The 18,674-nt window shown below is 41.9% G+C and overlaps 1 protein-coding gene across 6 annotated transcripts in view; it reads right to left on the bottom strand.

The window, feature by feature from the left end:
- SLC45A1 (solute carrier family 45 member 1) overlaps nucleotides 1-18,674 on the bottom strand; it is a 53,873-nt gene that overhangs the window by 33,674 nt on the left and 1,525 nt on the right. For 4 of the 6 annotated variants that reach the window (XM_085080131.1, XM_085080133.1, XM_085080139.1 and 1 more), the window contains exons 2-3: nucleotides 14,683-14,822; nucleotides 11,865-11,923 (exon numbers count right to left, since the gene is read on the bottom strand). The gene's annotated coding sequence lies outside the window, so the exon portion shown is untranslated. The remainder of the gene's footprint in view (nucleotides 1-11,864; nucleotides 11,924-14,682; nucleotides 14,823-18,674) is intronic. The other 2 variants (XM_085080132.1, XM_085080134.1) reach the window with 1 other exon arrangement.

The raw sequence follows: 18,674 nt of genomic DNA, 5'->3' as shown, positions 1-18,674 counted from the left end.
TCAGGAAGGAGCCCAGACAGCGTTGATAAATTTCAATTGACTGAACAATCACCTCACAGTAAGAAGCACTAGTGACAAATCACCCTCACTTTTCCAATGCCTTGCCTTTGGAAATAGCGAGTTAAATACATTTCTTCAAGGAAAGGCTAATGCGTTTTTTTTGTTTTGTTTTCATACATACATATGTTATATATATGTGTGTGTGTTCTATCCTAGATCCTGACAGTTTACAAGTAGTTTTTTAATACTCTGATGTATCAAAAAAAAAAACCCAACAAACTCAAGTCAGTCCTACAAGGTTCCTTATTTAGAGAAGCAAAACCTTATTAAAAACAACCTCACAGCTTTAAAAGTTCCATACTTGAGATAGAGCTAAACAAACCAATGCTTGTGTTTTGTTTCAAGTCTGAAAACCTAGGGTTGGATGGACTCCAGAAGGACTAAGTGAATTTAAACAGGCCAGAAGAAACATAAATTTTGCTTCTATAAAAGAAGAAGTGTGTGTTTTGCTTGCCAACAGGACAGCAATAAACCTTCCCACGAGGGAAGGAGATGAACAATAGTTTTCAAGCCTCCCATCTGCACAGTCTTCCGTTACATTTTGAGAAGTCAAAATCATCTTTTGGAGATGAAACTCTAAAGCAGAGAGCTTATCTCCCTGAAAGAATTAGGGAAAGAGCAAAACCACTGAACATGACTTGCAGTGCTGAACACACAGAAGGGTCACACATAGACAATGCCACACTGCACTCTGGTAAACCCCAGCATGAGCAGCAAAGAGCCAAAAGGACAAGACTTTTTACAAGTTTATTTACATGTACAGTAGACAGGCAGGACAAAAATGTTCTCATGGACTGGAAGTAGGCAAGGTCAGGGGTAGTGCATCAGTATTAGCCAGGGCTTCCTCAGCAGGTTCTGCAGACTCCAACATTGTGACAAATCATCATAAAGCACAGTTGAAGTCAGGTATGAACTGTTAAGCCTGGAACAAGGGAAGAGACTACATACATGTGAGCTGGATGAACATTAAGCTCAGGTAAATTTATAGCATTTTAGAACTCGTGGGTTTATTGATGCTCAGAAGCTCACATCAGCTGGGAATGCAAGGTCATGACAGTGCCATGAGATCCAGGAAACAGTTTGAAAATGATTCCTCTTTGTACAAAGAACACATCTCAGCAATTTCATTCTGTAATTGTTCTATTAGTAAAAAAAATCATATCCAACCATTCCTAACAACACTCATGGCAGGACTTTGAAGACTTCAGTATTGCAAATCGATTTCCTGTGCTACAAACAAAATACTTTTGAAAGGATTCTGACCATGGGCAATCCTCAGCAGCCCTGCTGCATCCAGGACACTTCCAGAGACCAAGCCACACACTACTTGTATTTCTGCTTTAACTTGGGTTTTGCCCAATGAAAGGCCTGGCTTTCTTCCACTGCAGCTCTATTAGCATTGCCAGCAAAGAGAATTTATGCACAGTAAAGGGACTGTCGTTCCTTCCACAATAGGGCCAATTGTCTCAGGCTGCCACATTCAGTTAAATGTTTACTTTGTTGTTTCACAACTCAACAGGAAAGGAAAGGTCAGACAGGCCCTGCTGCAGAACAAAGATGTTGTCATTCATCTATTCACCTCAAGCCAAGATTCCAGTGGGAGACTACTGCTTTCCAGTTTTTTCCCTCTTCCTCCAGGAGACTGACACCAGGTAGTAAATTTAACACTTCAGCAATTCTACCAGGCTGGTTTCATATTCTAAAAGAAACATTAGATGTCAAAGTATTCTGTAAAGATCCTGAGAGAGGAATATTGCCAGGAGTTGCTCACCAAGACTGGCTAACACAGAAAGGCTAATCTTTTGAGACTACTTTTGAATACCATCCTTTTTGGCACACTTGAAAATGAGAGCTAGAGCACAGATAGAGCCATAAGTGTGCAGTTTCCTGTGACAAAAAACTTCTCTCGGCTTGAAATGGTGAAGACTTTATTCAAATTCAGAGTCCTCCAGAAGCTGTATTTGCCAGCACAAGGGTAAAATAGAAACAACTGTTTAACAGGAATGAGACTGTTATTCTCAACTTGTTATGAATGGAAAACCTGCAGTTTCACTCTCAGCTGATGAAGTACAAATGCACTTGGACAGACACTTGGCCATCTATTCCCTTAAAAATAGCCAAAATCCTTCTCAACCTATGCATATTTTCTCTCTGTTCAATTAACACAAGGAACAGAGATCAGACAATGAAAACCTGTCACAATAGTAATCAAACCATTATTGCAAAGAGAAATATGCATGGGTCAAATAAACATAATGTAATTCTCAACTAATAACAAAGATGCTCTGAGCTTATAAAGGAAACATGGATTATTTACTCCTGGCATGAATAAGTTCTGCTCTGATGAAACTTGTACCAACCACATTGTTTGTGATGGGCTGAGCGGCCAGATGGTTGTTGGGACACAGCCTTGGATGGGATGAGTCACATCCCAGCAACACCTGTTTCTTTCCACTGGCTACCGAGGAAACCGAGATAACCAGCTCCAAAGCAGAAGTCTGTATTTGAACAGGCAAATCCTTCCTGCTTTGTCTCTTCCTGAGCCAAACATGCAGTTCACAGATTAAACAATAACTCTAGGACCTGAAGAGACTGCTGTGCCTGCAGAGTCTGGGAGATTTCATCTCTCTGAAAGACCATAACCTCAAAAACACAATCTCAGACAATTTCCAGCATACAGCAGGGAACTCCAAACTGGGAGTGCAGGGAGGAGTTTGGAGATGACAGGGGACAACAAAAATCACAACCACAGCTGACTGAGCAGATGTGAATTATCCAAACCTCCACCTTCAGAGCTGCTCACACAAATTAAGCAGAACTTTTTCTGTAGCTGGTTAAAAGCCTGGGAGCCCCATTCAAACTGGTGATCAACCTGTGTACTCTCCCGAGATGGCAGCATGTATCTGATTCCCAGACTCATTAAAGAAGCTAAAAATCTATCATCGACCTAAGGTGGCAACAGGATGTGACTGGAGAAGCACAGATTTCTCAAAAACTGTCCAGTCTATAAACAGCCACATATCTCAGTGATGCACAGAAAATGCCTGGACATGACTCAAAACTCTCCCTCATAAAGCTGACAGGAACATTCCTGGGGCAGATATTCCGGCTACAAGTACTGTCATCATCACTGGATAAAAGATTTGTCATTCCCAGCATCCCATACCAGTAGAGTTCTGACTTCTATAGGAGACAGACAAAGATCAGGTTTTTACAGATCAGACCTGATCAGCCAGACCAGGCTCTTCACTTCAAAGTGGTCAGAAGTCTTCAAATAATCTTCAAGTTCACATATGACTATGGATACATTTTGTCAAGTAAGTAGGATTTTCATTCCCAAGTCAATACTACTATGTAAGCAAAGAAAGTATTTTATTACATAAAGTAACTTATATCACATACTATCCTATTCAAACAGCATTTTAAGCTATGTTTGAAGACTGAAACACCACCACTAAAAACTTGCAAATGGGTAATATAAGATAGAGTGTTTTAACAACAAAACTGCAATATTACCCCATTCTAATTCCACCAAATCACTCCATGTTACATTTTGAAACTGACATGTGAAATGGGTATTACTGTACTGCATTCATAAACTCCTATTATGTAAAAGAAGTACTGACCTCAGGTCACAGAAATAATGCAAGCAGATTTAGAATTTTGTTAATTAGATCATGTACAAACTGAAAGATGTTTCATATTTCTTCACAATTACTCAGAAAAGACCATGACACAATAAAAAATTTGTCAGCAGGATTTCTTGGAACATTGGATGTCTGCCATGTTACTCAAGAATTCCATGTATCTCAGTCTCTTGGCTAACACAGAATTTAAACAGGAACACCCACAGTGGTTTTTAGAACATACCAGCATATTTTATTCTAAAAACCACAAGGACAAGCCCTCTGCTTTATAAACTTACATGTACTTGTGTGTTTCATTTGGCTGACTGTAAATCCAGCTTTTCAGAGTTGAATCATTACAGTTTGATGATACCAAATAAAGGGTAGTGACTCACGCTCTCATGCAAACAAGTGGGCAAAAGCAGAACGTCAGAGACAGAAATGAGCTGTGCTCCATTAGGACACTGCCCCTCATCCTTTGAAATTTCTCAGAAGAGAAATTTGAGAACATGCAGGAGCAGCAGCACAGAACAAACATCAAATATATTTTGTGAAGAGCCTGAAGAAACCCCACCTCCATAGAGTACAGAGGTCTCATCTCACAGTGCAGACCTCATTAAAATGAAGAGGGTGGTGAGAACACCACTTTAGCTTTCTTTAAGACTGAGCATGGTAATTTTAGTGATCCAAAGCCTGGGTGTGCAGCCTCAACTGTTGTGCTGAGACTGCTGTTGAGGTGTAAGAAAGTGTACAAGCCTTACAAGGTAAAATCATGGACAAAGGAGTAATAATCAAATCATGAATAACAGTCCAATGATTCAAGGAAAGTAATACTGACATGAAAAGGTAACACAAAACCAAAAGAATCTAACAAGAAAAAGAGAGGAAAGTAATTTCATGTTTTGTGCCACTTCTACTCTCCCTGAAGCCTCAGTGCTCCTGCAGATGTTCATGAAAGTGCTCTTCTCCCTTAATTACCATTCACTAAATTCCTACCAGAGTCAGAGAAAAGCACTGGCATGAAAATTAGTGCCATACATCTTCCTTTACAGCCCCTCAGATGATTCATGAACAATTATTTAAAAGTTATAAAAATGTTAATCTATGGGGGTGAGTCAGAACTAGCAAGTGACTTGTTTTCCAGACCATCTGCGTGGACCTCACAGACTTTTGTCAGGACTCCTACAAGACCAAAACTATTTCCAAGACTGATTGCTTTGTGACACAAGCTGTGTTGTCAGCTGATGAAGAAGATACTGCAAGAAGGAGAGAGGTGAGGCTCAGGGTACTGAGGACAAACACACACACAGTTTCACTGGCCATATTTACTTTTACATACACATGATGGACATATTTCCAACAGCCTATTGCCACACCACTGAATGCAAACAGCAGTTAGCTGATGTTATGACAGCAAATAACCCCTCACACTGTTATGATTACAAGCATAAGTACTCAAAACTATTGATTACAAAGATGAACATTATCTACCATTTGGTAACACCTAGGAATGATTATGGCAAAACATTTTTAAAACACTACCTATATCTGTAAAGGTCTTCCAGGCACCATAGTTTGTTTGGTTTTTGGGGGTTGGTTTTTTTGGGGGGGTTGGTTTGTGGGTTGTTTTCTTCCCCTCAGAAACTTAACTGAGTACTAATAAAGGCACATCAGTGTTGAACTTCTTTCTGGATGCTAAATACTGCTATACAGTGAACATCATCCAAACAGTATATAATTTCCAGACATATGCTACAGTCATATACTGCAATGCACACTCTAAGCAAGTGGAAAGTAGACTTCATCTTTCCTAGAGTTTTATTCCTGCTCAGTCTTTAATGCTTGCTCTTTGTAGGAAGTGGCTCAGTATGTAGGTGGAATCTGGAAAGGAAAGGCTGTTCCACAATCATGGTTATGCTGTGCGATGAGAAGTTAATTTTATTATTCATGCATTCCCAGAAGAGGCCAGAAGGACATGGGCACAACTACAAAACACACTCTGTACTAGTTTTCATATGGAGATTATTTCTCATCAGCAGGAAGGCAAAGCCTTATTAATCTGTCAGAATCCATCAAGGGGCCATTCACCCCTGTTGTAAAACTACTTTTGAATGAATTTTTCAGATTGTATAAAGACGGTTAGGAACCAGAGGGAGAAGGCAGTGCTCCAAATTCTGAAGTTGGTGGAATCTAGGTTCATATTACAACACTACTATACACAGTGTGCTTTTACTTATCTTTAGTAACTACAGCATGATGGCAGTAAACTGTGACCATATGGATAAAAACCCCTGGTGTTTAACAGTGTAATAGCCAAGTCTGGTTACATTCTTGGCATGAATTGCCAGAGAATGGCCAGTTTTAAAATGCAGCTGCTACAATTACAGCTATATTGAGAGATTAGCAATGCATTTGAAATGCACCTTCATACTCTCAATAGGTGTGTTTGCAGCTCAAGGCAAACAACTGAAAATAAGCAATGTGAGCTGGAGTACACATTCTGACATTAAAAAAAAAAAAACATCTTGTCAATCAGCTCTTCAGACACGAAGCAAATTCTAGAAAAGCTGTCTCTTAGCATTTGTGGTTTGCAGCAACCACTAGCCCAAAGCACAATGGCTCACAATGAATGAGCAGGCAAGAGAAGTGCTTGAGCAGCTCCAACATGCTGAGTCCTGCATACCACAGTGCGGTGCTAGAGACCGAGCCTGGCTTGCTCTGCACTGCCAGGTGACTCTGCACACCGTGCACTCCAGCCTAGAGCAGAGCCTGCTCACCCACGCTGCCCTCACCTTTACCTGAGAAAGGCATCTGATGCCTCCCTCTGCGCTGCCCATCCCACGAGCTCTGTGCCTCTACAGGAGTGTGTTAAACGTTCTCATTCCACCCCCAGAAACTCAGGGGGAAGAGCTGCAGGGATATACAAGTGGTGCACAAGGACACAAATGCTGCCTTCTAGGTGCTTTTCTTTCCTAGCACAAAGGTCCAACAGCCCAGCCAGCTCTCCAAGCTGCCAGTTCACAGCCATGCTACACCAGCTCTGGGAAAAGGTTGGCAAAAGTGTCAGGGGCACTGTTTGATCGAACTACAGCCTTGGACTAAAGCTTTTAGGCTCTGTCCAACAATAATGGTTATCAGTTTGCTCTTTACAATGAAACTCCCTGTTCCCAGAAAGAAGCCAGGAGTTTCACTGAGGTAGCAATAACACAGAAACATAGAGGTTGATTCTCAACTACCTATGTAAAGTTCAAAGTAATTTCTTGCTAACCTTGCCTCTTTAAAAACTTTCTAAACATAATTTGGCACTGTATTTTAAGTTGACCACAGGAAGCACAAAACAGGAAAGTCCAGGAGAAGCCTTGTCTTCCCCTCAGGCACTTCCTGTACTAGTGACAAAAGCATAATGCAAAATTGCTAAGAAAGTGCTTCATGTTTAGGTTACACTTTGTCTTCCTTTTAGGCAAGAAATATTTTTTCATCAAACATCACAGCCTTGAAACAACAATGCCCACCTCTGCATCACTGTGTCTGGTTAGACTCTCAGCTTTTGGGAACATGTCTCTGACAAACTAAGTTAAGGAGTAAACTCAGATAATAAACTGAGAGAATGAACCAGACCAAATCTCTGGTTTTCCTCCCACTCTTCAAGCACACTGGGTGCTTAACAGTGATTTAATATCACTCTTTAATGAAAGAAAATTACCTATACTCCACTCCACTAGCCTTGTAATCACTTGGCTAATGGAAGAAAAAGCTCAAAGGTCCCTCTAAGGAGAAAGCAGATAATTCAAGCTTTCCCACATTAAAAACAGACACAACAAACAATTGAAAAGGTCACAGATTGTTCCCTGATATTCACACTTATGCAATATGCCCGATCATGTTAACAGCGAAATCCCTTTTCCTGCTCAGACATCTAGGCAATAAAGGCAAGATTATGCAAAAGACAAAACATTCACAAAAACTTTTTCACAGCTATTAATCTCTTTTTTTCTGTCCTGAGTTCTCTATAAGATAGCCTTATTTTAAACTGTTTAAGCAGAATCTGTAACAGGCTAAGTCTCAATGCATGTTTGCTCCAGCCATGACTTGACCCTACACTGAAGTAAGAGTTTGGCGTGTGCTAACAATTCATTTTTCATCTCTGCTCATTTCCATAGATAGAACAGGAGCATGCACACAGCAGGACACAGAGCATGCTCTGTTTTAGGTACCTGACCTGGATGACTGGAGAAGCAGGATCTTGAAGTGTCTGCTCCTTAATCTGGACACAGCATCTGATCTGTGCTGCACATCAAACAGGGATGCTTCTCTTCACTGTTCCCTATTCTCACAGAAATCTCTACATCCTAAGTAATCAGCACACTTCTCTACAGCTCCCCACAGCTCCTGACAATCCTGAACAAGAGAAAAGACAGCAAAGATTGTGTCCTTAACTATGAGGGCTATTGCATTTGTATTCACACAACTGGCAAAGGAAGAGGAGAGGAATAAAAAAAAATCAACCCTGGACTCAGAGAAAAGTTTCCATTTGTTTGCCATAGGTTTCAGTGAAGATTTCAGGATGTCCTCACAGCTCACTACAAGAGCAGGACACAGGTTTTCACTTTAGGTGACCATGGAGTCTGAACAGTCTCCCAGTTCACGATGGTTGTTACCACAAAGGCAGGATCAACATGCACATTTCTACAAACCTGCTAATGTTCAATACTGTCCACAGAGCCTTCAATGTTCCTTCCTCCAAAAAGGCCAGTCATTTCACCCAGCTCTTGCAACTGGGAGGGTTTTCTTGTCATAAAAGGAAACACTATCAAAGTTCAAATCCTTCAGCAATAAGCAGCTGACTCTTCTGTGTTAGTGTAAAGGGTATTTTCTAGAAGGCCCAGGTAGGTGTTGGGCAAACTGCAGCAGGCGAATCTTGCTTGTGCCAAGTGATTTCAGAGTGCAAATGACAAATAAATGGATAGGAATAAGCCTTGGGCTCCAGTTTTAACAATGTTTCTCTCCACATTGAGAGAAAGATCCTGTGCCTGACAAAAGCAAAAAGTCATGCAGGGAAAGTAGCTTTCTGCATCACATTCTAAGCTGCAAATCAAGGAGTTCCGGGACTTTGACTACTGCAGCTAGTGGGCACACAACCAAAGGTATGATAGATCCTGGGGCAAGTAGAGATAAGGCCTCTAAAATGCTCACAGGTCTTTCAGCTCCTTAACAACATCTTGGTAACATCAATTCAAACCAAATCAGTTCCTCTAATCTACATTAAAATAGTTCTGATGCCACATTCCTACTGAAGGAAGCTATTTGCCTGATTTTTCACCAATACAGGTGACCCACAGACATACCCTAGACTGTCAGTCTTCTCTCTGTGCTGTCTTTTCATCAAGGCCTCACTCCACAGACATTGTTCCTCCAAGTGATAAACCCACCACACTCTATTTGCAAGCTCTTCCAGGTGGAAACTTTCTTCTGTGGGTGCTGAGAACATCCCTAACCTCATGACCAGATGACACCAAAGGTGACACAAGTATGGAAGATAGATACATATCTGTCCTGAGTCCTGAATCCTGTGAGATCTGCCACAACTCAAGCACTGGTAGTATCATCATGGGCAAGCTTAAAATTAGATAAATAAATAAATAAATGAAAATCATTTTAAGACGTTTTTGTTTCTGTTTACAGCCTTCTGTCACCTATGTGGGGATGCAGGACAAACTCAAAACCTGGGGCCTGTATTCTACCTAAAGAGCTCTGCCCAAGGTAAAAAAGAGCATTCTGCATTATATACTTACATACTTAAATTTCTTTTAAAATCTCACTGAAAATCTGTAAACACTCAGTTTCATTATTCTGAGTATTTATATGGTACATAATTAAAATATACAAGAAAGTGAATAGATCTATAAATTACTTGGAGGAATTCAACAGCATATCATTCTCCTATTTTCTCAGGCATGCCTTCCCATATGAGAATTCTGTCTCTACACAATTATATATCCAGGTAATTGTCCTCCTGATGATGCAAGTGTTCCTTAATACAACAGGTAACATTCTGTTCCTGAAGCTACTGATTGACAGACTCACAAAAAGTTAGGGGAAAACAAGACATTACATCAGCCATTAACTGCCTTTGTTGGACAATGCTATGCTTATTTTGCTCGCAAAATCTGAGATTTTTAGGAACAACTATGCTTTAGAATATGTGTATTACACCTAAAGACTAATTCTTCTATGTTGGTCTTTTCCATTTCCATGCAGCCAACAGCACTCTGCTTTACAAGAAACAAATATTGCTTCCTGTACACAAAGCCATGCAAAATGGTATTTCAGGAAATAATGCACTTTTTTAAAAACCTACAAAATAAATACCACACCCCAAACACACCCCCCAACTTGTTTTCTGTTTGAGACTCATAGACTGCCTGCAGGTACTGCTGTCCTCATTCTGCCTCTGGGAAAGGTGATAAATCTTATCAAGAAGTAATTAGGACGGAGAGCAAACTATACTGTCAGCTGAGCCAAGGCAGATATACTCTGTTTCCTCTCCAACACTTCCCTCTTACCCCTGCCTACTTACCAACTAAACTGACCAAATGAGTCAGTTGTTGCAACAAAATGATGTAATGCATAAAAACTTTGAACTAGTAACCTCCAATATTCTTTGAATGCTCTGGAATAACCTCTGCATTAGTCAGGGAGCAGCAAGTACAGTTTGGTACTGCCTTGGTGACTCATGAACAACAAAAAAAAAAACTTGGCATCTCCTACAGGTTTGTGTTACCCTCCTCCTCATGTTCTTCCATGACAAGCCAATGTTTCCCAAACTGGGCACGTAACAGGAGCACATCTGTGACGCTGGCTACATCCCTGCTAGATCCTGCCAGTGATTCATTCATGTGTGCCCCAATCAACCAGAGCTCCTGATCCATGCTCCTCTGTGTTTACACACACCTATCCATTAAAATAGGTGCATTCCACCATGGATATTTATCCAGCTAACCTTCACCTGAAGACAATCTGAGTGTCTAAGTTAAGCAGTCTAGTCTTATGCTTCCTGTCAGTGCTTTGTGTCCACAGATTTGCAATTCCTCCTGAAATCCACTGAATTACAAACAGCACTTTTCCAGTTACGCAGTCTTCACTAGTTTCCTTCTGGAAAAAGGCAAACTTCAAAACTTACCATCTTGAGAGATGGGTCTGAAAGCTATTCCTTCAAGCAGTAGGCATTGTAGATTAACACCAGACCTACTCAAAAGATCTGGATATTTGTCAAGGTCAAAGATCCACCAAATTGTCTCTGACAGGTCTTTCCCTGCAGAAATTGCCAAAAGAACCTTTAGAAAGCTTCTAATTTACTTAAAATAAGCACTAAATGCAGTCTAGAGACATCTGGAAGTGCCTAGGAAGGCAAGGCATAAACATAAGGTAGGATCACCCATTGTATTTAACTGCAGACTAAAATGGATTCAGTCAACACTTAGTTGAATATATCACCGGTAAGGTCTGAAAAGGTGAGGACAGTTTGGTTTGGACTTTGTTGTTTGGGTTTGTTTTTTTAACAAAGACTGGTTCAAGAGTTGAACATGAGCGAGTTAACATCTCTAAAGCAAAGAATGCCAGCTAGAAGAGATGTTTGCTCTTGCTGATGGCAGCACTCCTCAAGCTGGTATTTGTTTCAGTCACTACAGACAGTAGACATCAATTAATAGGCATGAAGATTTATAGCTATTAAAATGTGAATTTCATAAAACTTTACCTCTCTACACAAAGCACAAAAGCAAAGGTTTGCCATCCTTCCTGGATTTCTGATGCTGTGTTAGTCTGCATGGATCGTCAAGACAAAAAACCGCCAAAAACAACTGAAAATGCAGCAATCCCACAACAGTCCCAACAGGCAAGTTTATGTGAGGTAATCCTGTGCAAGAAGCTCTTATGAAAACAGCAGAAAGAAGAGAACTCCCAAGAATACTCTTCTTTTCTTCTTCATACAAAAATCAAGAGCTTTTTAACTTCCAATTACTAAAAATTTAACTCAAAATTGCAAACAGCTTTTGCAAACAGCTTTCACAAATGATGCCTGGCAGAAGGCATTAATTCTAATACAAAAATGCATTTACTTATTTTAAAGCTAAATACATGGAAGCTGACAAGACCAGGATGCAGGCAAACTGCACTCACAAGCTCCAGTAAGCCCAGAGTGTCACCTTCTCAACAACACAGTCCCAGATCTCTTAAATCTGAGGTGAGATTAAAAGAGATTAGCATGTTCAATTAAGAAAAAGAACCTGCTGTCATCTATGCAGCTGGAAATTTGTGTGTATTTGGACAGCAGACCTGGATTAATGCTTCTCTAGCTTCTACAATTTAAAAAGTTACAGAAGAGTGGTCACTAAACTGAAATAAAGAACAAATATTAATGGGTGAAAATCTCAGTTTCTTACACTGCTGAATAAAGCACCCTCACTAACTGCATGGACTCTGTAAACAGGCAGTGACATCTTGGCTGACACATTCGTGGTTCCCAACATCCTCTGAGTCACGAGTGAAGCTACAGCTCCTGCACAGCCCTGATATCCGGTGTTTGCAACAGGGCTGTGGGAGCAGCCTAACCAGGGAGAAAGGCAAACAGCTGAGCAATGAATTCTCCTCTGATCCATACACACTGGGCCATTTGCATCGCCTCCTGCTCAGACAGGACAACTCTAGGCTCTCCTTCACTGAGCATCTCCAATTTTTGCCTTATGTTAGTGTGAATCTATTTCTCTTCTTCAACAGCAGCTTTGTGTACTTCCATTTTCTTATCTCTAAAGACTCAGATTGCCTGACAGCGATTCAGCTTCATAAAAATCAGCTCAGCTTCTTTGCACTGCTGGTCCTTTACGGGCATGACCTCAATTTAGAAAACACTGGAGGAAGCAAATATTTGCAGTACACCTTGCAATGCCAACTTTCAACAAAACAGATGTTCATTAACCCACACTGACTGCTCTTTACAGAACCTCTCCATTCCCTTAGTCTCTCTGCTCAGTAAGCAGCAGAAATGGTTTGCTGCCAGAACCACTAGTGGCTCAGTAAGCATTCCAGCTTTCCCACTCAGCATTCCAAGCAGAGGAATCAGCCACAGAGGGTTTTTTTTCCTTTCCTCTGATTAACACACTCATACGAAAGTCTGCACATGGCAAGCACTGCACATATTTTGGTGCAATAGGAAACATCTGGCAAACAGAGGCTGGAGCAATGGAATTTGCCTCATTGGTTCTAAGGAAGACAAACTACAACTACAAAAGAGGCCATGAGATGAGGACATTCCTGAAGTTAACACATGCATCACAGCAAGGGAAAGCTGCAAAGTAAACTTGAACTGCCTGCTGTGACAGCTCCAGAAGATTTTGCTGAGCCCAATGCAAATAACTGCTCTAACTTCCTAACAGCACCACAATGAATAATGGCTGTAATTGCCTAAGAACAGAAAGAGGGAGTCTCTCCATTGCTAGTAGCAATATAGGAGTAGATATTCTGGACCAAAATAAAAAAGGATCCATCTAATCCTGTATCTTGCCTAAGGGAGGTCCCAATATCAACTTCCTTAAAGACGGATGTTAAAAAAAAAAAAAGCCCTACAGGTAATACCTTTCCTTACAGAGAGAGAGCTCACCAGGTTATCAAATTTCCTTTGTGCAATTCCCCATCACTTTCAGTCAAAAAGGCCAACACCCACTGTACACTCAGTCATCCCCCTGGCTTCAATGCCTGTCTCTCATGTGGAAGAATCACTGCCACCATTTACACCAGAGCCTCTTGAAGGTCCAGCTCCCACTTCATAACCTTGGCCAATATCTGAGCTAGTAGTTTCACAACTAGGGAAAATAAATCCCTCAGCGAGAAGAATCAACAGGTGACCACAGGAGGGGACTGCTGGTGAGACAGGATCTATCAAAAGTGAAAGTTTCAGTACTTAAGAAATTCTCTGATGTGGGGTTTAGAGAACAGCCACTCTCAACTGCAGGTGAGATACAAGGGGCATATATAGCTCAGCAAGCTGCCCTCCTATCCACAAGGGCTTACTTGCTCTGAAGGAAATTTCTCCAGGAATTCTGCTGGCTAGTTATAATGGCTTTAAATACACAGCACTGCAAGAGCCTGGCCAAATAAAAGTAAGAATTGCTAGTCACAGGTGGTCTTCCTGAGACTGGAGTAACCCTTTGAAAAGGACTGTGGGCAGACTGCACATCACTCCTACTAACACCAAGCACTTGTGGACTGTCCCCTCTGGTACAACTCCTAGGAGCTAGTGAGAGTCCTGAGAAGGCTGGCAGTGCCCTGAAAACCATCTAAGCCAAGCTGCAGCAGCAGCCTTGAAGAATCCATATAGCACAGTCTTTCCCATTCAATTAAACACAGATGAAGTACAACTGCGTTTTCCCAGTTTCCACAGAAAAAACAGCATTGAAAGTGACACCTCAGCTCAGCTTTTCTCTCATTTCTGTTTTGTAGTCTAGTTTCTTCAGAGACAGCAGCCAGATCTAACATACTTAAGAGGAGTAGCCTCTTCTGAATCCTATCCAACCTGAAATACTGGCTTTGTTGGCCAGAGGCCCAGGTGAGGCTGTAACTGTGACACTACATGCAATACCTTTGCTTAACCTTTTCCCTCCCAAATTGCCAGAATGTATTTCAGCTTTTTTGACATCTTAGCAACGAAGATCACTTCGTACACAGCTTTTTATTTCACTTTCCATTTGAGCATGCCTAATGCACTGCTCTGCAGCCACGACAGTCAGTGCAGTCCCTTCCAAGCTCTGAGTCAGAGGCTGTGTCTTGCAAGGGCTCAGTCTCCCCAGAGGCCCCAGGGCCAGAGGCTGCTGTGCCAAGTGCCTCCAGCCTGTGCTGGGGAGGGGCTCAGCAGCACTCTCACCTTTGGCCAACTGCTCACTCTGTTCCACCCTTCCTGACTCAACCTCAAAGAAAAGCCAGGTGAACAATGTCCTTTTCTTACCATTTGTCCGAATAGGAGACTACAGGATTTCACACACAGAGAATGCAGGTTCTTTGAACAAACATTTTCAGATAGAGGATCCTGCACCATCATAGCAAGGTGTTTATGAACATTTCTTCAGCCATGCCATTGCTAGTTGACTGAAAAAAAAAACCCACCAAAAATTGTTAAACTAAATTTTCAAACAAATTCCTTAACATTTAGTTAAACTAAATGCTCAAACACATCAGCAGCTAGGTCTGGCAGTTGTGAAACTCATTGTCATTAAACACAGCAGCCGTTCAGGAGTTTCTATCCTTAGCTCCTTATTCGGGAAAACATTATCTTCCCATACTCAGGAAGACATTTTAAGAAGGCTTCATTTGCTATTAAAAAATCTTACAGTAATACATATAATTCCACATGCTAGCATTTTTAGAAGGCAACTCTTCAGAAGTTAAACGTTGTGTTGGTTTTAAGTATCATGAAAGTAAACAATGCACATGTATTGTGGGTAAGGTCACATCTGGAAAAATGGAATTGGAGCAAGCTGGGCAAATGTGCTTCTAAAGCTTTCCCTTTTCCTGTGCTTAGTACACATTGGATTGCATGACAGCTTACAGTGGGAGAGACCTCAGGATGTCTCTAGTCCAATACCCTTCTCCAGGCAGGATCACCAGCTATTAGGTCAGACCAAGTTACTCAGGGCTTGATTTAGTCTGGTCTTGAAACCCTCCATGGGCAAAAAGTGCACAACCCCTCTGAGCTACCTGTTCCAATGCTCCACTGTGAGAAAGTTCCCCCCTTACACATACCCACAGAAATGCATCTTTTCAACCACAGAAATTCTTCTTCTGACAATTTCCTCTCTTCGTTTCCTAGCTGTCATAGTAGCATACTCAGATCCCTGCTCTCATCTGACTCCTACTTGCCCCCTCTTTCCTTTTGCTCACCCTTGACTTCTCACTTTCACCACACCATCCCCCACACCTTAAACATCTTCCTTCCTTTTGCTTAGAAATGGTCCTGGAATTTCTTGTCCTCTCATCAGTTTACTTATTAAATCTTCTCAGCAGTAAGAATGCCTGCAGGTGCATGCAAAGAAAGATCCCATGTCCTCTTTCTGCTTGAATTCAAGAAAGAATTCATGCAAGATGAAGGATGGCCAGCACTTTTCCACTCTGCAGGTAACTACAGCCACTGGAGTCTCTCCTCCCTCATTCCAAAACATTCCCCAGGGTGTCACAAAACTCTCCTGTAAGCAGACACAATGAACAGCAACCACCTTGTCTTCACCTCCTGCCCTGGAGACTACCAGACACAGCAGAACACATGGAGCCACAACTTCTACTGTGAGACAATACTATCACACCTCCTGTGCCATGTGCTAACTTTTACAGAACTTCAGGCAGGTGGCAGATGTGGTCCAGCTGTGTAAACCATCCCTGAAGGAACTCCAGGTGAATAGTAGCATGAGGAAAATCCTGACAGATTGCTTCCCCACCCAAGGGGAAAAGGATTTCAACAACAACAAAAAAGATTACAGACTGGGATATCCCAGCTGCCTTAAATCTGGCTTGAGCAGTCAAGTCTTACTTCATGTGACTCAGGGTTACTCAGCTATCAGGACAAATTATCAAGTCAACCCTTTCACTCTGACACCAAGAAATAATGACTCTCGTGACACTTCTTCCTGTTCACTTGCTTGCCAAACAGCCTTGTTAATATCTTCTTTTATATAACTTTTAAGGCATGGAATATTCTAAGGCATCTCCATTTTGGAGCAGGGGAAGGATTTCTTTCCCTGAGCAGCAGGAAAAAACTTGGGTGATGAACTGAGCCGTGTGCTCTAGTATTCTACTGTAAATTTTATTTTACACCAAGCATGGTTTTTTAAAACACGTAACACCATACTCAACTGCATCCTGCTTCCAACAGAAGGCACTAGCAAAGAAACATGAAAGCAAAACATGTTACAAATAGGGCAGAGGAACTTTCAACTTCTATCTATCATCCGTTAGAGATTCGCAGCTGGCTCTGGTGACCTGTCACAGATGATAGGCTGACGGTTGGCTTCCTGCTCCAAGCCCTCTTCCTCCTCCTCCTTTCTTGGACACAAAGACACAGGACATGCTGGACCAGCCCCTCAGCCACCATGAGCTCACCCTGCCCTCAAGGGGCACCTTTGCCGGTGACTCTACTGAAACACGCGCTGCTTACAGCCACGTGTGCCTTAGACTGTGTTTGTTTTAAAATAGCCCATAACCAGCTCATTCTACAAACCGAATCAAGAACCTCCACGCCTTAAATCATAAACCATACCCTCCACTAACTCCTGGAAAAATGCCCAGAAAGCAAACTAAAAAGGCTGAAAACATCTGACTTGCTGACTGCTGAAATCTGCTGCCTATGCTCCTGCTTAACACTCTCATGGGTGCCCCACTCCAGCAGAAGGAACAGCATCCTAACCCACTGTACTTAGAGTAATTAGATGGCTATTCCCACTAACACAAGCACACACTTTTATCCTTGAATGAGTTGAACTGAAAAAGTAAAGAGTTTTCTTTCTTTCCAACCAATAACGCAGTGATCACAAACAAGCAATGGCTGTTGCCATTTCTCAGAGTAATTTCTGTAAAAGCAAAACTGTGTAAGCACATCAGAACTATCAATGTACATCAACTCGATGGAAATGTAATATTTTAAAGTCAATACATTGACTACTCTACAGTGCACAGAAAGTAACTCCTCTGGCCTCTGCTTGCTTTTGGAAGCAGAGGAGCTTCAGTGCAGGTAACACAAGCTGAGCCATTCATGGAAAATCAATGTCAGCCAGGCCCATGCAATGCTGAGCTGAGAACTGGCAGTGACAACTCAGAGCAGTGAGTCAGCCCAACAGCCCTCCACAACTGGAGGCTCAAACTGGGGCAGCTGCCAAAAACAGACAACAAAAAGTAGAAGGGTACACTGGCTCTGATCTCTGCACAAGGCCAATGCAGAGAGAAAGGTAACTACAATGATGAAAGGAACAGGAGCTCATGAGGAGAGACCGATGGGGCTGGGATTTCCATCAGGAGCAGAGAAAGGGTGCAGGAGATTGGAAGGATTACAACCTGGGCTAACAAAACTCATAAAAGCAATAAACAAGCTGAACATGCAGCTCTCACCATGTTAGTTTGCCAGACCTTGTAATTGTAAGAGCAGGGGCTCCTGCAGAAACTAGCAGCAAACTGGGTTAGAGCAGATAAAAGAAAACACTTTTTGTTCTACTGTGAGCAAGAAACTCACAGATCCTGCTACCACCAGCAGATGTGGAGGTGGCTGCACTCAGCAGGTTCAAAATGGGACCAAAGGCATGGAATAACTGATCTATAACCAGAAAATACAGGACCAAGCAGGGACAGCTGTGGCCCCTGGGGGAGTGCAGGAGGACTGCACCACAAAAGCTTCCAGGCTGGTAAGCTTTCCTCAAAGCAGCCTTTGCTGTTGCTCCCACAGGGGTTCAATTACTGGCCTAGATGGACTGTTGGTCTGACCCGTAAGGGCATTTCTAATGTCACATTTATTCCCCACACAGATTTCTTGTTTTTCACTGGATTCAAAGCCAAGCAGAAGATTGAAATTCAGAACTTCAATCAGTGCACTGTCTCGATATTCACACACACGCACAAGATCCTGAATGGATGTTACTTTCATTACACATATTTCTGGATTATCTTTTTTTTCCACTGAAATGTGGGCTGTCTTTTGGGAGCCAGCCAGCTGCCTTCAGGAGACAATGCTGCTGAACTGCTGTCAGCTGCTGCACTGGAACACAATACCATCTGACAGACAAGAAAAACAATTCTTAACGTACTTACCACGAATGTGCCAGAGGTTAGCAACAGTGTTACTTGTGTGTGTTAGACAAGAAAGTTCTCTCTTATACACCAGTCATCTTGGGAAAAGCTAAAAATAACATAATTGCAGAGTACTGTGCAGCCACCCCCCTGCACGTGAGCATTTCTGTATGT

This window comes from Lichenostomus cassidix, chromosome 21 (assembly GCF_008360975.1).
Source record: "Lichenostomus cassidix isolate B80296 chromosome 21, HeHo_3.0, whole genome shotgun sequence".
In the NCBI taxonomy this organism is placed as follows: Eukaryota; Metazoa; Chordata; class Aves; order Passeriformes; family Meliphagidae; genus Lichenostomus; species Lichenostomus cassidix.
This window is presented reverse-complemented; position numbering and strand designations above follow the sequence as displayed.